We start from the raw sequence: 26,305 nt of genomic DNA, 5'->3' as shown, positions 1-26,305 counted from the left end.
TTGTCATGCATGGCCCGCTGGTTTGTAGCGTTGTACGTGCTAGTTATGTACCTTACGGCGCTACATAAATGCAGCATGTACCTTACACCACTGCACAGTGCAGTATGTTCCTTGCACCACTGCACCTGTGCAGTATGTACCTTATGCCACTGCATCAGTAACTTGTTTATGCACTGCCCTTCCTCAAGTTCTTTTATCACAGATAGATGCTTCTTCATTGGGTACTCTTTCATAAAATCTGCACAAGGTAAAGTGTATGTTTCATAATGTGTTTTATGTATATCCCTTACATTTGCACACTGTGCTGTTTTGTAATAGGACACTGTCAGAACCGCCGCAAGAGTGCATGGAGGCACTGAGGCCCCAGTCTATGAAATTCAGACATTATCTCAATCTCTGGGGAAGGTCATTGGACCAACCCCTGCGGATTAGCGATTTGCTGAGGAAACGTGTCTTGTGGTTTGGGCGAGGGGTAAAGGACTGGTTGAATAACATACCAAATTGAGGAGCTGCAGTTCTAAGGATGAGACAACCCATTAAGGGCAGAGAAGTATAAGTAATTTTACCGCTTGTGAGGACATTCCCATTTAGGGCAATATCGGAAAATACACCTAAGATGGCGCACGCAACAGCACAGTGGATCAAATAACACTCCCCTTTCTAGACCGGAACAGACATGGTGATGGAACACCTAGAAAAGAGAGACTGCAGGAAACCTGTTTTGTATTTGTATGAGCATTGATAAAGGCAATCGCCGAAACGCTTTCTGGTGCCAAAAGAAAGGTGCTTTATTTATGCATAATGTTGCTCAGCTTGCCCGCCATTACGCGTTTCGACTGTCTCCACAGTCTTGATCACATGGTAAGGTTGCATTGCCACAAATGGGATATAAATAGCAAACACAAAGGGTGGACTTATCATTCTGGACGTCACATCATTGTATACGTCAATACGCCACAATGATGGTATTAGAGCTGTTAACTACTACCTGAATAGACATGCAATTAACTTTTCTGCACATAATTCCATGTTAATTGCCATGATTAAAATCTGTTTAGAACAGAATTATTTTCTGTTCAACAATCAGGCTTACCAGCAAATCAGAGGGGTAGCTATGGGGGGCTGTTTCTCTCCCAGCCTAGCGTGCTTGCACATGGGCTGGTGGGAGGAACAGGTCCTCATGGTACAACATCAGGCCAGCATGGAGAACCATGTCCCCCTATATTTGAGGTATATAGATGACCTCTTCTTTATATGGCAAGGTACAATGCAGGAAGCATGTGAATTTGTAGAACAGCTCAATACTAACAATTTAAATCTTGAATTTACGTCCACCATGAGCACATTGCAGGTATGCTTTTTGGACATAGAGGTTTACATTGATTCAGGAACATTAGCGACTAGACTATATAGAAAGCTGACTGCAGGCAACACCGTCCTGCATGCGGCCAGTCAGCACCCCCATCATTTGATACGGAGCATCCCCTTTGCGGAGATGCTTCGTATCAAAAGAATCTGTAGTGATGAAATGGAGTGTTCCAAAGCCATGGAAGCAAGTAAATTGCGCTTTCTGGCACGAGGTTATTCTGAGAATATATTAGCCAAGGCAATGGAGCGCTCTAACACTATTTCTAGAGCCCAGGCATTAGACCCAAAACCAGTGTCAGGAACAACTCGTTCAGACACCTTCTCAGATTCCTCAAGAGTCATAGTCACCGTCAATCAACAACACAAGGAGATCCGGAAGATTTTCAGTCGGAACTGGAACCTGGCGACGGGGGACCCTGTCATTGGTGGTCTAGTCGGCAGAAGACCGGAATTTTCCTTTAGGAAATCCTCCTCTATGTCTGACAGACTTGTCAAAAATCATTTGGAACAACCCATCTCCAAGACATTTATGACTTTGAGAAAAGGTTTTTTTAAATGCTCGAGTTGCAAAGCATGCAAGAATGGTTGTAATAAATCACAGTATTCCACACCATTCAAAGATGATCCTGTACCCATCACCAAACAGCTATCTTGCAAAACTGAGTTTGCAGTCTATGTGCTGCAGTGTCCCGGTGATCTCCGGTATGTAGGGAGCACCCGACTACCAGTTCACAGGAGGATACTGCAGCACATAAGAGCAATTACCAACAAGGATCAATCCTATCCTGTGGCGCGCCACTTCCAAAGCACTCATGAGAGTGACCCCAGACATCTCTCTTATTATGTCATCGATTGCATATTGCCCCTAAAAAGAGGAGGTAACAGGGATGCACTTTTGAGGGTCCTAGAAACTCGCTATATCCTAGAATTAGACAGTCGTGCCCCTGGGGGGCTGAACGCTAGCGAGGATCTATATACCTGTCTATGAATCACCAACATCTGTTATAACATGTAGGGGCATTACCCTATTTATATTGTTGGTTGTATCAGGTATATCTCATGTTCAGTGGCAGCCATACAATATCTTCTAACTGTGTCTCATCCTTCTTTTTCCATCTTTTGCCATGGCACATAGCTGTTTTATAACACCAGTCAGATAACTTATTTTACAGGGAGGGGCTCCTCCCTTCACATTATATATGAAAATGTATTCACTGGTTGCACTTTGCACTTTACGAATCTATTTTGCACTTAGCTATAATATCTGCTCCTTGCAATAAAATGGGAATAATATGAAAATGTGCTCATGTTTACTGAGATTATTGTTTACATGTTGCAAAAGACACTTTAATGTAGATTCCCACTTGGGATTTACTTTGCACAGTTTTTCAATCAGGAAACTTGGTCTTTGATGTAATGACATTAACATTGTGTTATGATATTTTATATATTTATATATTTATTAACTTATTTATATATGTATTTATTTATTTGCTCAATGTTGCACATGTGTACATATATGACATTACATGACTGTACATATACCCACTGTGGGTTGTATTTGTGACCAGGAAGACTGTCAATTACATTTATAGTCCCCTTTTTGTTTCCTTATTTCGAAACCTGTTTACATATGTAGGTGGTTACGATCAGTCCACCTTTTGTGTCAATTGTATAAATTTCCCTTTTGGCTTTGCGATCACATCATGTGATCAAGACAGTGGACACTGTCGAAACGCGTAATGGCGGTCATGCTGAGCGAAATTGAGCTAAAATAAACACACTTTGTTTGGCACCAACTATGGGTTCCTCTCTTCGTCTTTTCTCAGCCTGAAACAACGTGGCAGTGCTGGGGATTATTTGGCGAGTTTTCCTTTTATATATATATATATATATATATATATATATATATATATATATATATATATATATATTTATATATGAGACAAAACTCGCCAGGCGCAGCCTGCGCCTCCAATTAGTACTTCAACTGGAAAAAATTGATGAAGAGTTGAACCCATTTCTGGTGCCAAAACAAAGGTGCTTTATTTATGCATAATGTTGCTCAGCTTGCCCGCCATTACGCGTTTCGACTGTCTCCACAGTCTTGATCACATGGTAAGGTTGCATTGCCACAAATGGGATATAAATAGCAAACACAAAGGGTGGATTTATCATTCCCGCCCCCAACATCATTTGAAATGGTTCTCTATAAAGGAAACAAACAAAAGGTTATGTACAATTTTGTAGTTTTTGACCTCAAATATTGAAACTCATAGTGAGTACTTTCATTTAGTACACAACAAAATATTTGTGTGCAACATATCGCAATAGTAATAAATATTCATAAATATTTACATAAATAAATAAATATATATATATTTAAAACCATTAAAATCGATATGTAAATGCTTTGGTATATTCGGTCCTATGTTTCCTAATTGAAAAACCTCCAAAATTTCATTCACCCCAAGTGGGGATCCATTAAAAGTGCTTGTGCAAATGAACATATTATACAATGTAAACATATTCTACGTTTAAACCCATTAAAGTGGCATAGAGCAGCAATAACAGCATAGTGCAATAAGTATTCTTAAAAGTGCATGTGCTAATATGTGCATAATCATAAATTTCATTGATCTTTTTCAAAATATAGTGGGAGGAGCCCCTCCCACGGATCTTAGATTTCATAACAGATGTTAAACTATTGCAATTCAACAAAGCAAACAGATTGAATCCCATAAAGATATCTACATTTACAAACATATTAATTCAAGACAGAGTACCATCATGTTATCTAGGATCCTACAATTTAGATGTTTAAAATTGTTATCAGGGAATTTTCATAAACACGTATACAGATCCTCACTGGCGTTAAGACCCCCTGGGGTACAACTGTCTAACTCCAGTATATACCGAGTTTCCAAGACCCTTAAAAGTGCATCTCTGTTGCCACCTCTTTTTAGTGGCATAACACAATCGATGACATAATATGTGAGATGTTTTGGGTCACTGTTATGAGTACTCTCAAAATGGCGTGCCACGGGATATGACTGGTCTTTGGTGTTAATTGCTCTTATGTGCTGCAATATCCGCCTGTGAGCCGTCAGACGAGTGCTCCCCACATATCGAGGCTCACAGGGGCACTGCAGTACATAGACCGCAAACTCAGTCTTACAGGTAAGTTGTTTGGAAATTAGTACAGGTTCAGCTTTAAAAGGTGTCGAGTATTGTGTTTTGCTACAGCCGTATTTGCATGCTTTACAGATTGAGCATTTTTTGAAACCCTTGCTAAGAGCCATAAAAGTTTTTGAGGACGGCTGATTCAAATGATTTTTCACCAATCTATCGGCCATAGAGATGGAATTTCTAAAGGAAAATTCAGGTTTTCTACCCACTAGATCTCCGATGACCGGATCCCCAGTCACCAGGTTCCAATTGCGGGAGAAAATTTTACGAATTTCCTTGTGCTGTCGGTTGTAAGTGACAATGACTCTTGAAGAGTCTGATACTGATTTTGTGCTAGCAATATTAGATGTTATCTTCGGAATTAATGCCTGAGCTCTAGTTATGTTATTCGAGCGATCTATTGCTTTCTGCACTACCCCTTCCGAGTAGCCCCTGGCATGGAAGCGTACTTTACTAGCCTCCTGAGTTTTGGAACATTCTGTTTCTGAGCTACAAATTCTCCTAATGCGCAGCATCTCCCCGAAGGGGATACTGCGTATCAAGTGAAGGGGATGCTGGCTAGCCGCATGTAGGACAGTATTGCCCGCAGTTGGCTTTCTATGCAGCCTAGTTGCCAATTTATCAGACTTTATGTACACTTCTATGTCAAGAAAACAAAGTGAAGATGTACTCATTGTAGAAGTGAATTCAAGATTTAGGTCATTGATATTCAACTGATTCACAAAAGAACTTGCTTCCTCCAGAGTACCTTGCCAAATGAGAAAGAGGTCATCAATGTACCTAAGATATAAAGGAACATGATTCTCCATTGTGGTGCGATGTTTACCCATGAGGACCTGCTCCTCCCACCAGCCCATGTGCAAGCACGCAAGGCTGGGTGAAAAACAGGCCCCCATGGCTACCCCTCTGACTTGTTGGTATACCTGATTGTTAAAAAGGAAGTAATTCTGTTCTAAACAAATTTTGATCATGGAAATTAACATGGTGTTGTAAGCAGAAAAATTAATAGCACGTTGGTTTACATAATATTTGACAGCTCCAATACCATCATTGTGATGTATCGATGTATACAATGAAGCAACATCTAAGGTGATAAGTATACATCCTGAATTCCATGACACATTGCTTAATTTTCGTATGAAATCAGATGAATCCTGCACATAAGAACTCAAATTTTTTACGCTGTCCTGTAAAAATTAGTCAATATATGATGACATATTCTCAGTCGAACTGTTAATGGCGGAGATTATGGGACGCCCTGGTGGATTGTCTAATCGTTTATGGATTTTAGGACGTAAATAAAATGTTGGTATGACAGGAAATTCCTTCTTTAAGAATCCAAATTCTTCTTTAGTGATTAGATTCCCACTTCTACACGCAACCAACTTGGCATTTTGATCCTGCCATGCCAACTTAATTGCTCCAAGATTACTTTTTCTGTAACACGATTGATCCTTGAGTTGGGATTCCGCCTCATCAATGTACATATGGCGTGGCCAAAGAACTACGTTGCCGCCTTTGTCCGCTTGGCGGACTACAATGTTTTGGTTTGATTCCAGCTTTTTTATCAATGCACTGTAGCTCTGATTCATTTTGTTGACCGCTATATGTTTTTTGTTAGTAATTATGTATAGTTTTTTTAGATCTTTCGTGATGAGGTCCTGATACACATCGATGTTATCATGTGTTGAAGTGGGAAGGAAAACTGATTTGGGTTTAAAAGGGGTCCACAAGTCGCTAGGTCAATTCTGGATGTAACCAGAGGGATCTGCCTGGATGCACATATTTCCTCCTGTAAAGCCCAAATGTCTTCAAAATCAGTACGATCTTCAACATTGAGAAGAATTGGACTATTTGGAATTTCCAGATTTTTCTTCATTGTGGGCTGTAATTTGAAACATTTCTTAAGTTTTAGCTTCCTAATAAATCTAAAAGCGTCCATTTTTACATCTTCATAATTGAAATTGCATGGAGGGCAGTATGTTAAACCAAGACTTAGAATCTTTTTATCATTGTCCGAAAGTTCTAATGAGGTGAGGTTCATTACTGAGCAGGAGCTGGAGCCTGTGTTTTTGCATTTTTCTTGTTCCAACGCTTTTTTTGTGGTTTTTCGTTGTTTGCTTTTCCAGGCACAGCATTTGCGTCTTTCGCTACGTTTCCTGTTGGCCCTTTGGCGTTTTGCCTGCCAATTTGAAATCGTGGTCTCAAAGTGTATATATATAAAACGCTCGAATTCCTCATATTTTAGAAGAATAACCGCACTCACTGGGGGCGTTAAGCAGACTTTTTTATTTTCGCACTGCTCGAACAAACACGTTTCGGCTGCAAGCCTTCGTCAGTGTTCATGACACCGTAAGTAAGACATGTTAATAAAGTTTCTTATCGGTGTAGCAATCGAGGAGGGACACCTACCCCAATGCAATTCATGAGCGCCATTTTGGAGTTTTCACTATTGCATAAACAAAGCATACCAGCATTCAAGATTACCCAAATGGTAGCATAAACAACACCGTTTTACAGCTGTGAATCGGCAAAACAATTAACCCATGTTTACACAATACAGTAAAGAAGCGGTTGTACACTTGAAGCTTTGTGCTTCCCACGTACCTGAGATGACAAGTGCGCTCTAGCACAGAGACTGCACATTCAGTGCGACAAGTATATCTGCCCTTGATTTGAATGGGTTGAGGATGGAATGCATCAGTGGCTCTGTGTTTTTGGTTTCATTAATACCGAATTTGCAGGCCCTGCAGGTACTGCATTTAAAAAATCCATTCTTCAGGGATAGCCAGTTTGTAGAGGCCTCAGCCACTTCAGGGCTAGTTCTTACCAAACTATCGCGCATTGAGGGAGCCCTTCGAAATGTGATAGAAGGTGTGTCTGTGAGTATCTGTGAGAGAGTTAGGTCAGTTTTAATGATGTGCCAGTTGTTAATTATTATCTTTCTGACTTGATGTTCCTGATCACTGTATGCGGTGATTAATCTGACCGTGTTGGATTGGGTAGGATCAGTGCCCAAGGACACAGGGTCAGTACCACTTGTTGTTGTCTCTTCTCTCTCATTGGTGTTGGCCTTAGAAAGTGCTACTGAAAGATCCTTGCTGTTGTAGTCTCGTTGTAAAAATCTCTGAAAGGCATCTGACTGACAGATTTCACGACCTGACTCCAGGCTACAAATTCTGTTCATTCTAAGAAACTCCCCATAGGGAATGCTCCTTATTAAATGCCGAGGGTGACTGCTGTGAGCGTGTAATATGGAATTCCCTGCCGTAGCCTTCCTGTGTAATTTAGTTTGGATGGTCTGATTCCTGATTTAAATTTCTACATCTAAAAACTGAACCTTCTGATCACTGATATGTGCTGTGAAATGGAGGTTGGAATCATTGATATTTCTAGTATCAACAAAACTAGCAACTGACTGTGCAGAACCTTGCCATATAATACAGATGTCGTCTATAAAACGCCACCATTCAACAATGTAGGAGAATAACAGTTCAACAAATTCTTGTAAAAAGAAATCCACATATTTACTTGACGCCTCTAGCAGACTATTTTGGGCAGAAATTATCGGGCGACCTGGTACCGGAGTTTCATTTTTGTGGATCTTGGGGATCAAATAAAAAACCGGAGTGATGGGATGATAATTTTTTAAGAATTTGTGTTCATTTTTGCTCAGTAAACCTTCCCTCTTCCATTGGGACAGTGTTGTGTGCACCAATTCTTTAGTATCTGTGATCGCTCACTCATCTTGGACACAAAAAGCAGACACGCACTCCATGAAAACTGGATTTTCTCCTCTCATTTTTTCTATCTAGCATACAGAACCAGGGAAGTGGAAGGCCTACACATCTAAAACGTCTCATTCCTTCTTACGTTATATAGCCCCTCGCACTGCCATTACCATACAACATTGCCTTGTATGAAAGGTTCAAGTTGCCTGGAAGCTATTACCCCATATCACCTTCAGCTTGCCTTCCTCTACCAGCTCCATCAGGACCTGTATTTTGTCTAGTGTCAGTCCTGTGTCTGTTTCCATTGCATCTAAATCAATACTCAGAAATGTCAGTGTTGTGTCTAGCCCGCCAGTATTTCCAGTGTCGACAGTGCCCGAAATTCTTTTACTCTCTTCTGAACTCAACTCAACAGTCTACCACATTCGCCCATGTCATTTGCCATGCCTTTGTTGAGCTGAAGCAGTCTGGCTCAGACTCCAACCATCTTTTCACTTTACATTAAAATGTCTCCCTGTTTGACCAACTCATTGTAGAGTCCTGACTGGCCTACGGGAAAAAAAAGACCTGCTTGCTTGTTTCTGGAATAATTCTTATCTGCCTGACTCAGGGAACGAGAAAGGCTGTGTCTTCCATTGTGGACTGGATCTCTGGGACAGAATAGCTGCCCCAAAGACAAGCTTCTTGCAAACATCACAGGACATAGGAGTCCAGGTTGCAACCCTAAAGCATATTTCGCTTTAACTGAGAATGCTGTGTCATCCTTGGAGAAAACCAGTAGACCACTGATAATTTGACATCAAGCTGGCCTACACCGGTGAAACTTCGCCCATATGAATGGGGAGTTAACACCATCGCTGCTAATGGTTTTCCCCTCCTGTGCTGATTGATGTGTAAATCCCATTGTTCATGGTGAGCTCAGCTCGTCATCAGCACAGCTCAACCGTGCCTCATGACGAGATGAGCTCGTCATGAGCATCGAAGGCGTTAAGAAGGCCTTGTGGCTCTAGGGAGCTGGTGTTGCTACAGCGGAATCCAAGGTACCACATCCAACTGGACATTTTCCAATGCAACTAGAGTCATGGAGAACTCCCTGCAACTTGAGCCTGTGAACTGATGCCAGAAGAGCCAATCACGGAGACATACGTGACACCACAAAACAAGTTAGAGAGTGTTTTCTGAAAGTTGGGAATTTGGTACCTATTGAAAACTAGGACGAGGTTCAAATCATAAAAAAAAAATACAACGTCCCCAGTTACATGATCATAACATTTTTGTCATTTACCCCACTTTCTCATACCTTGCTTGCACCCTTTCCAGTGATCCAATCAATACCGTATATACAAGGCGTCCTAATCCTTTACAATGGAACTTAAAATTCTGTGTCCCCCCTTGCAGCGAGTATAACAAGTGACTCTTGGTAACTCTGAATGCATGGCTTCATTGCAAAAGCAATTTTGTGGTTTAATCTTAGCTGCATGCCAAATTAGAGCATGTGTTACACCTTGGCTTCAAGTAACAAACAGAGCAAAAAAATCCTTAGATATTGGTATCAACTGGTGACCAATAATCAAATCAGTAGCTCGTGACCATAAAGCAAACTTTCCAGAAGGGATTAAAACAATTAATGACTAGTTTTCTATGAGACTGTCCCCTGGTTTGCAACAGAATAAAGATGCCAGAGAATATGGCAAGGGCTCTGCTTCCCTTTTCTTCAGGCAAAAGGCTGGAGATCTAAATGAAATCATAAAGATTCAGGGGAAACCCGCTCCTTGCGGGTAAAAGTTCATCTTGAGTGGGAAACTAGCGAACTCACCTTAGGAAGAGCAGGCATAGAAACTTTAGAATCCCATGTTCCTATTGATACAGCCTGTGGGAAATGACAAATTAAACATGTATACCAACAACTGTATTAAAAATATTAAAAAGCACACATTTTGGAGTGTTTGGGAGCCATCCGTGGCAGTCAGGACCTATGATAGTTAACTAATAACAGGAAGTCCCAGATATATAAAGTTTGGGAGTTAGCTCCATTAACGAATGAGTAATAATTATTTAAAATGTGGGTGTGTAGGCAGAGCCTACACATTATCTCTTAGTATTTTGGAGTTTAAACTAAAAGTCATGTTCTTGCCGGGTACTAAGAATCCTACTCCGGAGAACAGGCTATGTTAGTAAAACATTGATATGTAAATGAGACGACCAGAAAAGAAGGATTTCACCTTTTCTGTCCCTAAGTTCCTGCTACCAAGGACCAATAGTAGGAAATGCAATTTCTCTAAGTGAAGCCTGCTTTCAAACACAGAATATAAATCCAGACACAGAGCATTCAAAGACAGACACCAACAGACACATACCAGTGCTTGATTTGAGGCGGTGGTTTCCAGTGCTCGGCACAGGCACATAACTGTCAACACTGGTGCTGGTGACAGCCTGCCACATGGTGGTGCTGTTTATCTAATTTAGAGATGAGCAAAACAACTGCTGCTTGTTACTTTAGTATACATTAAAAATGACTAATGCCTGTCTTCTAAGCCATTCTTGTAGCTTTGGGAGCCTGGAATAGTCAGAATTGTCACACTTGTAGGAGTGTGAGGGTTAGTAGTTGTATTGGTACTGTCAGTGGCAGGGGCAATGGGTTGTGCAAGGAGAAGTGGCCTTCTGACGAGGACTCTGGTACTTATTTTTTCACCAATTAAGCACTGACACATGCCAACAAACCAGGCCCGGGCTGTCCGTTGCGGGCACCGGGCAATCCCCCAGTGCACCGCAAGGGTGGGGGCCGTTTTTAGCTGTAAGATAAAGGACCCCTACAATTTATTTTAGAGGCCCCGGAGGGATTTAAGAGGATATATGGAGTACGTCCTCCCAGTGAATACTCTGTAACCAAAAAAATACTACAAAAAGCACCTTACTAAAGAAAAATTCTCAGTAGGTTGCGCTCATAGAGAAAAAAAAGGCCTATGTATAAGGAGGGATTAAACACTATACCGCTAGGGATGTGTTTGATATGCTAACCATATCCGTGTGTATGGACAGGGGGCAACACTAGTTGTTTTTAGTTACCCTCACACACCCTAGTGGTGTCATGCTTCATCATCGGGTCACCCCGACTCCTATAGGTCAGGGTGGGCTCAACCACAGTGTTGGGAAGCTCTTAAGATAATGAAGGAAAGGGGGGTATAAATAAAATACCTCAATCAGACCCCCGGTATCCCTTTATTCATGGGTCTGGTTGGGTTATTAAAAAAAGGAATAAAAGTAGGGTTGTTATAGGATTTTTATGGTCCTATGACCCTAGTGTAATGCCAACATGTTTCAGTCCTTGTGAGGCCATAAAGGTCCCGGACTTTCTTCAGGGCAAAATTCAGAGACCCCCTTATGTGTGGGGATACTAAAGTAGGGGAATTCCCTACTCTATTGGTATGGCGAGGGAAGAGTAGCTTCTCCTCGTATTCGTGTGGTAATGTTATTAACAATTGCCAGGCTCCATCCAAATTATGTTGGGCGTAGGCACCTTGGTGGGTGGGGCTTTGGGCATACTCTCTTGTTGCAGAGGATAAACCCTACCAAATTGTGGTCCGTCCCGCTCGCCGGCTTGTGGCAGCCACAAGCTGGCGAGCGGTACGGACCACAATTTGGTAGGGTTTATCCTCTGCAACAAGAGAGTATGCCCAAAGCCCCGCCCACCGAGGTGCCTACGCCCAACATAATTTGGATGGAGCCTGGCAATTGTTAATAACATTACCACACGAATACGAGGAGAAGCTACTCTTCCCTCGCCATACCAATAGAGTAGGGAATTCCCCTACTTTAGTATCCCCACACATAAGGGGGTCTCTGAATTTTGCCCTGAAGAAAGTCCGGGACCTTTATGGCCTCACAAGGACTGAAACATGTTGGCATTACACTAGGGTCATAGGACCATAAAAATCCTATAACAACCCTACTTTTATTCCTTTTTTTAATAACCCAACCAGACCCATGAATAAAGGGATACCGGGGGTCTGATTGAGGTATTTTATTTATACCCCCCTTTCCTTCATTATCTTAAGAGCTTCCCAACACTGTGGTTGAGCCCACCCTGACCTATAGGAGTCGGGTGACCCGATGATGAAGCATGACACCACTAGGGTGTGTGAGGGTAACTAAAAACAACTAGTGTTGCCCCCTGTCCATACACACGGATATGGTTAGCATATCAAACACATCCCTAGCGGTATAGTGTTTAATCCCTCCTTATACATAGGCCGTTTTTTTCCCTATGAGCGCAACCTACTTAGAATTTTTCTTTAGTAAGGTGCTTTTTGGAGTATTTTTTTGGTTACAGGCTGTTTTTAGCTGCAAAATCAGCCCTGTAACAAAATCAGCCGAAAACCGACCCCGGCAAAGAGCTCGGTCGCACCATCAGGGGGCTGGACGAGCACTTTGCCAGGGCCGGTTTTGGTTCTCAGTCCGGCCCTGCAACAAACACATGCACAGCAAGAGAGAACAACATCAGAATTAAGTTAGATGGAACTACCAGCATGTTTCTTATTTTATTTTTCATCCCATAGTCTCTAAGTAACCCGTTCCAGGTTTCTGGATTCAAGTAACACTTTGCCTCAAATAAATCGCCAGTAAGCTGGGTTCCAACAACATCTTATTCCCTGCTTCCATGCAAAGACACATAAATTTCACCTTCCAAACACTTAAATCTAGGTCTACCAGTTTATTGTGGTCGTTTGTGGCTCATGATAATTAACTAATTTGGGGCCCGATGTAGGTCACCAAATACCGGTCGGTAACGGCCGAATTCGGCCGTTACCGACCGGTATTTGGTGATTGAGATGTAGGGGGCTATATTTTACAGAATCGGTATATTTACCGATTAGGTAAATTTACCGATTCTGTAAAATACTGAATCGGTAATTTTACCGATTCGGAAAATTCCTGATGTAGGTAGCACTGTTTCCAGTGCTACAGGCCTTTCAGATTCGGTATTTTACCACCCAATCCAATTGGGTGGTAAAATACAGAATCCAGGTGTGCATGCACATGTGTGCATGCACACATATGCCATGTGACAGACAGACATGCCCTTAGGGCATGTCTGTGTGCCACATGGCACACATGCCTGCATTTGGGGTGCTAGAGGGTGTCAAAGTGACACCCCCTGCACCCTTGCTGGAATCGGTATTTACCGAATCGGTAAATACCGATTCGGTAATGCCCATTGATTCCTATGGGCTTCAATGTCCATTTGGAATCAATGGGCATTACCGAATCGGTATTTACAGATTCGGTAAATACCGAATCTTAACGATTCTGTATTTACCGATTCTGTATTACCTACATCCCCCCCTCTATTTTACCACTTCTTAAATACCGATTCGGTATCATTCGGTATTTAAGAAGTGGTAAAATAAAAATACCTACATCGGGCCCATGGTGTCTTGAGAGACAGAAATAGAATGTTTTCTTTGTTCGTGTTTTAAACCCTAATTTGAGTACTGGGAGGTTAGTGAAATGATTGAGTCCTATCCGAGGTACCGCGGAGCAGGTGAATTATTTGATAAATACCGTAGTTGTTCTCTCAAAATCAGGACATGTAGTTGGGGATGTTAAAACCTGTCACAGTCCTAAAATGAATTGTTACTGCCTACATTTGTTTTCCCTGTCACCAGATGCCACAAATCGGCAAATCTGTTTAAAATTCAATGTTGTTTTAAAGTTATCATTTAATACTGGTCAAAAAAACTATTAAACCCCAATTCGATGTTTGAGTCACCAGTTGATAGTGATCAGCAAGCCTACATTAAACGATTTGTCTAATATCCAGTCACTACGGGTCAACAAGTACAAATCAAATCCAAATTTGTATTTCCAACTTCCCCAGAATTCACTGGAAGAAGAAAAACTTCAAATAATGTTATAGTTAGGGGTTAAAATGAGATAAGAGCTAATGTCTGAAATACGAAAAACAACTAAACTTCATAAGTTACAGTTTAATGAACTAACTAAAAAATGCCACTCCATCATGCACGTCTTATGACATCAGATATTCACAGCCGCGGTGCGTCCATTGGAGCGTAGGGGCGTAGCCCCACTAGCCCACATGGACCCTGCAGCACCAGGATTGGCCGGTCACCGGGCAGCAGGGCAGGGCAATCCATTATTGGATGCCCCGCGTGGGTGGTGCACTACTGCTCAGCCGCACTACATAATGGCCAATCACTGTGTTTGCCTTGAATGTAGTCATGCAGTGATTGGTCATTTCGCGGTGCACGGCGCTACTCAGGTTGCTGACGTCGGATGGCAGGCAGGCTGCAGGATCCAGTTCTAGTCGCCTCGTGGACCTGGTGTGTGAGGTGAGCTGCACTGCAGTTGGATAGTGGACAAGTACTCTAGGGTGAGTGCCGCCGGCATACCTCCTGAACCAGAGCGCTGACTGGAGAGCTTTCCCTGTGCGTCCGCAGTTGTGAGGGCCCAGAGGTCGGCTTGGGCCTAGCCCATGTGACGCACAGGCCGGGAGGTGGCGGCGACCCTCTTGCCACAATCTGTGTTGGGCCCTTAGTTTGGGCGGGAGTGATCAGACAAGCCTTGGGGCTGGATCAGGCTTAGGCTGTGTGTGTGACGCCGTGCTCAGTTAATTGTTTTTCATTATGGAATCGTCCTTTGAATATTAGCATTTGCATCATTTAAGAAGCTATTTACGATAGAAAACCCAACCATGAGCCTGTCATGCTGTTGGTTGTTTTTACAAGGTTTAAACAATGGAAGACGTTTGTACAAGAGACTCTGGCAAATTAAAGGCACGCCGGCCTCTCACGTATGATTTCACTGCTTTGTATCACAACCATTAATGAGAGACCACACATTTTTTTCTAGACATATAAGCGCTCGCTCAAACATTAGCATTTGCATAACTTTAAAGGCATTCACCAGCTTTCAGCGCCCTGGCTTTCCTTTGCCGCAAACACCACTCACAGGTTCACCTCCTGCCCCCCGTCTCGCGGCCACACGTCTTGTTATTGTAGCTTTCTACCCGCAAGTGCTTTTTCCGCCTGTTGCTGCTTCTATTTCTTTTTTTATGAGTAGTTTTCACTAGCGCTACTCATGCTCCTCCCAGACTACAATACTACACCCCCCTACCCCCAGATGGCCCTGCCTATTTGGTGTCTCGTGTCTGCCCTGCCTGTGCGCATCAGCCAGCCTGCCTCTGTGTCTGTGCCCTGTGTGGTGACCGTGTTTGAAAACCAGTGGTTTCATCATCATTCAATCTCGACTCCGAGTCCTCGAGTCTCACTCTGACTCATCGACCCGTCGTCGTGAATCTATCTTCTTGTATAATAGTGAGTATAGTTAACAAGACAGGTTGCTTAAGTTATACAGAAATACCCCTGCCGTGATACTATTCTGGCACCCCTGAAAAGCATTCTGCATGTAGTACTAGGTCCCATCAACGGAATGAAGAATCTCCTTGGAAACCCGCTGTATGTCCTGGAAAACCATCAGAAACGACACCCCTGCACATTCTGTAGAAAAAATCTCAAGTAGGTAGTGCCACACCAGGAGCCATACATAACTGTTAGTATTTTTAATTGTATTCGATATTTCAAGAGCCACAGATTGCAGAGTAAATAATTGCTAACGGAGAAACATAATATGGTTTTTGTTATCAATAATTAATTATATTACATTGTCTACCCTGCTTTGATCCATTGGACTTTCCTTCTTAATTGAGCTTATGAATGTATTTATCTAGTTTGAACCCAAATGTTTGACTCTTTCAGTGCAGCAATTCACAGCACAAATCTTAAATTGTGTTTGAGTAATCCAAAATCCTACGTTTTTCAACTAATATTTTTAGCAATACTCTCATATTGTGTATCTTTAGTTGTAAAATACACTAACATGTCACAACAAATAGCACAATTTTTGAGCGACACAGAGGGGCTTATTTACAAGTCCCTTGAGCCGCTGGGGAGTCACTTTTAAACTGGGAAAAAGTGAGGTACAAGGAGCTTGTAAATAAGCACCAGAATTATTTCTGCGGTTTAATTTACCTGGCTTTGGCGAATTTTAGTAGTTATTAGTTCTGCAAAATGACCCTGCAGGCTATGATCTACTTAACGGTTCCCCTGGTAAAGGGGAACCATTGAGTAGATCATGGCCTGCATCCAGGTGAGTATTAAGACTTGCACTGATGCCCTAAAGCCTGTTCTGGCGAGGTAGAGTTTCATGTTTTTTTCAGTAGTGAAAACTAATGCCATGCATTTTCTAGGTGATGTGCTTTTTAAAGGAGTTCTTTCTGGAGAGTTGAGTGTTAGCTTGGCAGGAAAGCTCTCAAAGTTGATGTCCAATACCCATGTTGGGGTCTGTGGTTGTTTGATTTTGTTGGTGAGTAAGAGAAATTATATCTCTGTCGTGATGAGCTCTTTGGGCAGATCTTTCTTTCCACATACTTAGTAGCAGAGACGTAAAACTTCTGATGTAGCCTGTGAACACCTAAAAGTAGTCTTACACAAAAGTGTAAGATTTGCTTTGAGCATCCGGGCCTGGCTTTATAGAGCCAGTAAGCTGTTGTTGTCTGGACTTGTGACGATGCATTTATCTTCAGTCCATGGAAGTGAGGTGCAGTTCCTATTACCGTTTACAGCTTTATTACAGCAACTAAATAATTGGGAGAGTTAAGAGTAGTTTCTACAGAAATACACGATGATCCTTAAACCTAATAAGTGAATAAGTGAACATTATGTGAATATGTGGCTTGTGATTTGAGTTGATGCGTTGTAAACTTTTAAAAATGAGAGAGAGAAAAAGAGAATGATGTGAGGTCTGGTAATGATGTGAGGTCTGGTAAAAGAGAATGTTGGAGATGTATTACGATACTGCACAAGATATATGTATTTATATTTATATGTATTTATATGTATTTATACTGTATTTATACTGAAATTTGATATTATTGCACTGTACTGAATTCAGCACCTGAGTAATAGGACGGAATGTATGAAGCTCTGTGGTTATTCTGAATAAGCAGCTACCTATGTTATGCCATCTATTATAAGCAGCTACCTATGTTATGCCATCTATTATAAGCAGCTACCTATGTTATGCCATCTATTAATGTAATAACTGCACTTTCACAATTGCTTTATTAACCTTCCTGCTTTCTCAAATTTGCACGATTTTTCTTCTTTTTTTTCAAAATTTTCTTGGGGGGGTAATCCCCCCAAAACCCCCTTATGGGGTTCGGGCTCACTCGCTGCGCTCGCTCGCTATGGTGCAGTATGCAAATCACTTTGCGCCCCATCACTTTAAAATGTCACCAACCGCCCCTGAATATTAAATCCCTCATCACAGTTCAAATTACATCATTGATGACATCAATGATGACATCAAATGACAGTGTTATCATCACTGCAGAGCATGCAATATTTGTGACAGCTTCCCATGGGTTTGTGGACTTGGAGTAATTCAACAAGATACACCTGTGCCCAATTTTCTATTGTCAATCAAGTGATAATATAAATAATCTTGGGACTTCAATGGGGACAAATTGCATATCTGTTAAGTCAACCAAATATGATGGACGTTACCCTCTCTTTATTGGTATTCACTCACCTAGCAAGCAAAAAAACACCATATATTTTCATAGGGCCACCAACTTTTTAAACCTTGAGCACTCTCCAAAAAAGAGCTCATACTCTATTCAGCGTAACTGGATCACCTTCCTAAAGACTTCACATGACCCGCACTTTTAAGTCAAGAGGTTGACAGGTATGCATAACCTGGAAGATGTGGGAAAAAGGAACAAATGATGGACGGAATGCTGAATAAAGCAAACATTCACCCCCAGACACAAAGATTTGTGTTTAATCCATCGTTCTGTTGCCCACCATTTTCTAGTCCAGGGAGGACCTGGCTTGGGAGTTGGGGCTGGACTGTTCCCATGAGGAACAGTGTCAAGACTGATATGCATATGGTTGGTCTAAACTGGGGTGGCGTGATGAGCAAAAGAACAATGGATTAAACCCAGATCTGTGTCTGGGGGGTGAATGTTTGCATTGTTCAGCATTCCGTCCATCAATTGTTCCTTTTGCATTAACCTGGGAGATGTTTCAAGCTAGAAGCATTGTCTTCTGATTGGTGGGGCACTGAGATACTCCCTTTATCATGTTTTCCATATTCACTGTGATTTTGATGACACAAACTAACATCTATGTTTCAACCGGTCTTGTGCTTGAAATAACTAGGCAGTAAAGTAGAGTAGTTTCTTACCAGCAATTCTTTAATTGGGTCAGTGCACTGCACCTACTGCAGAAGGGATGTCTACTCTTCTGAAAGTGGCAGGTACACATTGTTTATTTCACGTAAGAGGAGAGCTGCACAGTTTATTTACTGACTATGTATCTTCATTTGTGATTTGTTTTTTCTTTATATAAACGCTAATACATCTCCAATTAATTCCAATGATGATGTAAATGGTGTTTCGACCACTCAGCTTAAAATGGCTAATATATTCAATGACGGTTGAGCCAGCCTTATAGGGATACAAACACAGAACCTGTAGGAGTGCATATATCTCTTCAGCAGCAAATAAACCTGAAGAAGTATCATACAGGTTGGTATTTTTTCTATCTTTCATCGTTGGCGCAGGTCTTGTCATAAAATATTAGTTGAAGCGGCTTCAGCAGAGCGGCCAAAGAAAGAATGGGGATGCAGAAGAAGCCCTCCTACCATGGGGATAATGGCAGGCCCCCTGGAATTATGTGACTCTGTGACTGTGTTGTTTTCCCTATAATTTTGGATTGGCCACATTTGCCACATAACCCGCCATCTTCTACATAATCTGAAGATTTGTTTTTTTTTTTAAATGTTTCTACCTCAAACGGATCAAAAGTTACCAAAATCTGCTACAGACCTAACCAGGTTCGAATGTCTCTGGGTCACACTGGCCTGTATGGTCGCCAAACGCAATATTGCTAGAACCTGGAAGGGTGGGGTTGCACTCAGACACGTTGATTGGGCATCAGACATGGGCTGGTGCATGCAAGCTGAGAGGGCGGTGTTTGAAAGCAGGGGTTGCCCAGGTAGATGGACCAAGGTATGGGGCCCCTGGAACGAAAGTAGAAGTTTTATCTGCACCCCATTTAGTGATGCGTTAGATGCTGTCGACGACAACGTAACACCATGAGCTGGCTGCCGCAAGGATTGATGATATAACTGCATTTTCCTTTGACCCAATGTATTCTTTTGTTTCATTTAGATTTCATGTTGTCCTCAGGAACTGTATTTTGTTTTGAGACTGCACCAGTATTGTTTATATTTGTTTTATGTTTATTCTTAATAAACAGAGTTATAAACAAAAAGTTACTAAAATCACAGAGACCTGTGGTGCGCCCAGTGAAAGGCCGTAAGCAAATATTGACTGGTCATCTTTCAGTTGCTTACTAATTTATTTAGATGTTAAACCGGTACTAATCAGGTGAAACTATTAACTAGGATTAACGTGAACACTGAAAAAAAAATATGAGGTAATACTATCACAAAATGTTCCACAGTAGGTCGCATAGTTTACCTTTTTTTCCACATAATTTAGTAAACCCTGCCGCATAATTCCAGTGGCCCTTGTTAGGGGGTACCTGCAGGGTTGGGCTACCGACTGGGCCCTGCTAGGTCTGGGCTGCTTTCCTTGGTTGGTGCACTAATACAGCGCCTTAACCAGAGATAGGCGCCTACAGGGGTCTGCAAGGTGCTCCCACCTGCCACCCCCCCACCCCCCCAAACCCTCCCCCCCCCCACACACACACCAGGACTGCCCTAGAACTGCTCTTTTACTGCTCTTTTAAAGCACACAGCAGACTCGTAATGTCACATATATAATTTGAGAACAGGTATCTATGGCGAGCATATCCCAGTGGCAGCCCGGTGACGTCACTCTAAAGCCGCCTCCCACTGGGTCACTCTCACCTTCTCAATTTCTCCCCCAGGATCATCTTTCTAACTCGGTCACGTAATCCCCTCTTCCCCCCACCCTTCTGCCCTCCTATCTCTCTTCCACATATGTATTACCAGGGGGCGGGGCGATGGAAGACATAATCCCTCCCTATCTCGGCATCACGCGCCACAACACGATAACAACACATGACGTCGACCGAAAAATATGTACAGCAGGGTGCCCCTCTTCTACCTGCGTCCCATAGGCCTCTCTGCCCACAGCCTGCACTGTAGCCGCCCCACCCACCGAGGACCGCGATGTGCCCTGCGCCCAAACTACCCATCAGCTTGCTGTGTCACGCAGCCTGGCCGTCGCTGCGCGGAGGGGGGAGGGGCGAGATAGCCCAAGCTGTGCCCGCCATGTCTGCGGGCACCGTGCCAGGCCGTCGCAGCAGCAAGCATCCCAACATGGGAAACCCACCGCCACCAATATAAATGGATTCAACATTGCAATAGTAATATTTCGCATACCACTGATTGCATAATGATGACGGAAACGTTGCTGACATCCCAACATGGGAAACCCACCGCCACCAATATAAATGGATTCAACATTGCAATAGTAATATTTCGCATACCACTGATTGCATAATGATGACGGAAACGTTGCTGAATACTACCAATAAAATATTGTCTTTTTATTTTGCACGTGCAAACACTGAAATCCATGTGGGTACCTTGACAATGCCTGGGTAAAAGTAGAAAGATCATTTAAACCCTTTCCATTTGCAGCAGAAGGGGAACCCCAAAACTATCAGCTCGCGCTTTATTTGTAGATAATCCTTTGCGTAGTGCCACCGACATGACAAATGCAGGGAGGGAGCAAGAAGTTGTGTTTGTCTGTGCGTGAGTGCGTGTTGGTGTGTGTGTTTGTGTATGTATAGCCCACACTGAAGGTCAACCTTGGCAGAACCTGACAAACACTATCTTTGTGAGGACTTGTGCGTTGTGAGGACCGGTCACAGTAGTGTGTTGATGTACTTTCGAACAAGTGTATCAAAAAACTTTTTGGTAGATTTGCCTCGATGCGCTTTATAACCTTCCCTACTATCAAAGCGCGCATGGAGTTAGATTAGTATTTACACACTTCATTGCGGTCAGTGGCCGGTTCATAATAAAAGGTATGCTATGTGTGTCTGTGTGTGTTTGTGTGGGGGGGGGGGGGGGGCTATGTAAGATATTGAATGGGCGGAAGGGAAAAACAATTCAGAGATGTGGGCTTGGTCGGCTTCTAAGCATTTATGTTTTACCAATGGATGAAGACTTTCTGGACGTGGGGACGAACTTCGGACTTGGAAACGCTGGAACTATATAAATAACGACATTTGACTTGTCTTTTAAACTATTAACCTACGGTATTTCTGTGAAATACATGATGAATTACTAAATTCTATGAGGGAGCAAGGATCGGTCTAAGTGCAGTACAATGCTGGTGGTTCCTAATTGGACTTTGAGATAGTGCTTACACAGTACATTGCCCTGAAGAAGCTCTTTACAGGGCGAAACGCGTTGGCTGTGCCTCTTTGTCACTGAGGTCAAGGAAATAAAGAATCTTTCTGTGTACACAAGAACACAGTGAATGGAATTTTATTTGAACACTGGAACGTCCCATAAAGATGTTATTGACTCTCATCTTTCTGTTAAAACTGTATTTAATTTATGACCATGTGGCAGACGGTCATTTGAGATTGGCAATACACGTGTTGTGATACAAGAGTGACTAGACTGGGCGGTGCGTTTTTTTTAGCCATGCTGCCTTTCTCTGCCCTTAATGTTTTACCAATGCCAAACTTGTATCGGTAATTAGGTCTATATGGCATGATCATGACATAAGAGCAAGGGCACACATGGTGGAAGCTAGAGTCTATGAGATTACAGCAGAGCAGAAAATAACCAGCGCATGTGGGCAAAGTGGTACTTACATCCCCCCCTTCCTAGTGCACCTTGAGACTGCCTCATCAAAATGCACTTCGCAAGCAACAAGCGTAACCTACCAGTACATAACAAGTATTAAATGCCAATGTTACAATCTGCAGGTGTATCAATCATCACAATACATCTATATTGTGCCATTTCAACATTGTGCTGCTCGCAAGCCTCCTTCAGGGACACAGGCGCTAAGGATCCTCACATTACTACTTAACAAAAGTTCAGCAACGTCAACACATTAAATTCATACAATGAGCGGCACTCTTAACCCGTTCAGTGCTGCGAACCTCCAACGGTCGTCGCGTGCACTACCTCGCTAGTGCTGCGCACGACCGTTGGACGTCCGGATCCCGTTAACGCAATCGAACGTCCGCACTGGGGCGGAATTTGCGGCGCGCTTAACGGGTTAAGTTAATAACAAATATTCAATGCATTCATGAATCAAACATTTTTGCCTGAAGATCTTGACTGTCAGAGTCATTTCATAGTTGTTTCTTCTCAATTCATAATTATATATTTCAATTAGGTTTTCAGAATAGACAAGATTGAAAGATTATCTTTGTATCAGCCAATGTGTTTCATTCATTGAAATGATATAACTTATTCAAGGCAAAGAGTAAGTTTTGAAAAAGGCAAGGCATTAAATCCAAATTATAATGCCCATTTGGTTGTGATTTGTTTATTTAATCAATATCTTGTAATGTAAGGTAGATTTGTAGAGAATTGTTTGTCACCAATGAAGGTATCCAGGTCACTGAAAGAAAAACAAATGAGTTTTCTGGCTGGTGCAATGCTATCTAGGTTTTTTGGGCCCCCATGTTAAGTTATGGTTCATACACACCAAGCGGAATGGTGTGCTGCATAAATTTGTGATCAGCGCATGCTAACTGCAACTAAAGAATTGAACAAACAGAAAACCTCTGTCATTTTAACAAGATATTAATCAAGCAAACAAACCACCACCAAACTGGCATCATGAATTGCAGTTTATGATCAGTCCTTTTAGAAACTTACTGTTTGCTGTGAAGAAGGCCTATCATTTCGATGGACGAAACGTGTTAGCTTACAAAAATAATTGTTTTATTATTGTTTTGAAGTAATGGACTTCAAGTTGAAATTTTTGATTAATTTGTCCATTGATTATTTGTACTTAAAAGTGTAGCACAAGGTGTGCATGGAACCAGTCCTACTATCATAATTGTGAGCACAGTGTTAGAGTTGTAGGATAAGCAGAGGGATATATTTAACCAGCTCAGCAGAACTGGTCTGCCACCACAACCAAGTGGTAAACAAGGTGGGGGCCGGCCCACACCTTATCTCTTTAGTGTATGCTGCTTGTTAAAATGTAAATGCCCTATACATTTCCCAGAGCGATATGGTACGGCTACTTCATCTTGCCCCATATGTTCGCAACTACATTGCTCTCCATTCAAGTCAGTATATGGCATTGTATTTGCAAAGACAACATTGCTATTCCCTTGTTGGCTGACTAGGACCCTTAGCCCTTACCTATGCATCCTTTTAAGGATATTTACATTCAACCCCAGTGAAACAGTGTTCGTTAATCTTTGAATCGGATAAGGAACGATAGCTTTAGTCAATACATCAAGGCAAATTCCCTTCAGCCAGACCCAATCAGAGTTAATTGAAATAAGCTGGACATCAGACCCACCTAAGGGCTTAACAAAGAGACCCGCAGCCCTTGTTGCACGGGGGGGGGGGGGGGGCAATCCTTCAGGGCCACCTCAACCCTTCCAGGGGACTCCATTCTGCCAAAGACCAATGAATAACTGAGATATGGGAGACTCAGGGCCCATGCTCCAGTGCTTAATTGGGGGGGGGGGGGGGGGGGGGGGAGTACCAGGACCCTTATCTGGAGGTTACTGCAGCTTGCACCACCCAACTTATTGTCCCTGCCAGCGCTGCCAATGATGGCCACCAGGCGAAGGAGAGTCTGGGGTGAGGTGGGATGCTGGTGTTGTTAAATTGGAAATGTTCATTTTGGAAGAGTAAAGTGGGGCGCCCCAATCTCAGAACATGCGGAGTAGTGCTGAGTCATCACCCAAAGGCAGCTTATTTTTATATGTTTGTAGGGAAATTAAGTGCGGACGATGGGGGAGGGGGGGGCTGAAGATAAGGGGGCTGCTAAGGGGAGGTGGTGAGAGGTACAACCTTTCACCTAACCAACTCAGCATCTCCGCAAAACATGGTCCCTCGTCTACTTCCCCCTGTACACTTCTGTTTCAGCCAATTATTGCTGGCTAGTTCGTCTCCCCCTCCCAACTCCCGCATGGGCCATACCATAAGCACAGCGGGAACGGGGGGGGGGGGGGTAGGTGTTTACTGCCAAGGTTGCACCTGAGCTCACTCACTTATCAGAATGTGCACTGATGTCCCTCGGCTTAACTCCTGCATCACCCTCGCCAGGCTGCGGTGCCCAGGGAGGGTGGCACCGTTAAGTCAACAACAGCTGCTGCCAACCTGCGTTATCAGGCAGACCTTAGCATAGCAGTCAGCTGTGGGCACGGGGATGATGGGTAGAGGGGGTGTACCACCAAGGCTAAATTGTAGCAACATTTACATTAACTCCCTCCCCATCACATGGTCCTGTCATTCAAGTACCAATATTCTTTAGGGGGCTGAGGTGTCCGGAGCGGAGTGATGGCAGTGCCCAGGGAGTGGGCGGGGCTTGTACTCTGCTGAAAACAACTGCATCTTCTGCCAGTTTCAGCTCCCCAGGGCAGCCGGGAGAGAGCTGCAAACCCACTGGTGTCCCTCGGGGGCGCAGCCCGTGCCCACCGCCCAGCAGGGGGTGTTCGCCCTCCATTAGTAGACATCAGAAGACTCCCTTTGGGATGGGGCGGGGTCCTACGTACAGGGGGTGGGGGGGCAAAGCAGGCGATGGGAGGGGCAAGAGGGTGTCTAGAAGTGTGCCATCTCGTCAAACGGGCAGTTTTGCAGAAGCTCTCTCTAACCTTCGCCCCGCACACATATCACCCGTCCCCTTGGCATGTGAGGGGTATCGGGGAGTAAGGCAATTGTGCTGCAGGTGATGGGGATGGGAGAAACGAGTGGTCTAAGTGTTACCTGCTGCTACTAGGACAGAGCTCACGCGACGCAGGATTAAACGCAGGTGACTGCCAGGGTGCAAACTGCGTCAGCCGACCGCCCACCCCATGCAGCCATGTTTACTTTTTTCCTGTGTGCACTTAGCGGTGGAGGCAGCCAGGTGCCGCCCCTCAGCTCTATGCAAGGCACCGTGCCAGTCACTGTGACGTAAAAGTCGCACTTTTTGAAAGCAAACTAAAAAAAACACCCATACTAGGGCAGGTGCCATCTCCCCTCCCCGGGCCCCATGCAGCATCTCCATATATTATTCCACCTCCCCCTAAGAACTTTCAGGTTTTTAGAGTCACTCGCACCGTCATCAGCTCTCTCTACTCTAAGGGGTATCCTAGACTCCCCCGTAAGGTCACCTGTCCTCTTCTCCCTTGGGGTGCTAAGCCCCCGTTCCATCTGAGGTCCCTCGTCCCACACCACTTTGCTCATCCGAGTCCCTTTCCTTCCCCCTTGCCAGGGTCACCTTCGTCCGGCTGCCCTGGGACCCCCGCGACCAGCACCTACCTCACCCCACGCCGACCCCCCTCCCGCGCAGACCCCTGCCTCCCCCGACGGGGCTGAGCTCTCACCTGGAGCAGGGCTGCAGACAGCAGGGGTGTCAGCTCCGAAACCGCCGCTTTATGTCCCTGCCAGGGGGGGGCCCGCTCCGGCGCAATGCAGACACCTCCCTCCCTCCTCCACCCTCCCTCGCTCCATCCATCCAGTCAGCCCTGCATTACAGCATTGCGGTACCAAGAGGAGGGGGGAGAGAGAGCAGAGTCGCGAGGGAGGGCAGAGGGCACCGAGGAGGAGAGGATTGGCAGAGAAGAGGCGGGAGGGAGCTGGGAAGAAGTGAGTGAATGAAGGTAGTAAAGGCGTGACATAAGAAAAACGGGTCTACAGAGAGAGAGAGCGCGCAGGAAGGGGAGAAGGAGGAGAAAAAGATGACGGTGATAATAGTTCGCGGGAAGGAAAGATGGAAAGTAAACAAATACTGACAAAGC

The 26,305-nt window shown here is 43.6% G+C and overlaps 1 protein-coding gene across 2 annotated transcripts in view; it reads right to left on the bottom strand.

Moving 5' to 3' along the window:
* Window positions 1-26,042, bottom strand: part of EEF1A2 (eukaryotic translation elongation factor 1 alpha 2) — a 69,677-nt gene extending 43,635 nt beyond the window's left edge. Inside the window, exon 1 of one of the 2 annotated variants that reach the window (XM_086932810.1) lies at window positions 25,892-26,042. The gene's annotated coding sequence lies outside the window, so the exon portion shown is untranslated. Of the gene's footprint in view, window positions 1-24,574; window positions 24,694-25,891 lie in introns of those variants that run through there. The other variant, XM_086932811.1, reaches the window with a different exon arrangement.
* Window positions 26,043-26,305: the final 263 nt, after the last annotated feature.

Source organism: Lissotriton vulgaris, chromosome 7 (assembly GCF_964263255.1).
Source record: "Lissotriton vulgaris chromosome 7, aLisVul1.2, whole genome shotgun sequence".
Taxonomy (NCBI): Eukaryota; Metazoa; Chordata; class Amphibia; order Caudata; family Salamandridae; genus Lissotriton; species Lissotriton vulgaris.
The sequence above is the reverse complement of the archived record's forward strand: the minus strand, read 5'-3'. Positions and strand labels throughout refer to the sequence as shown.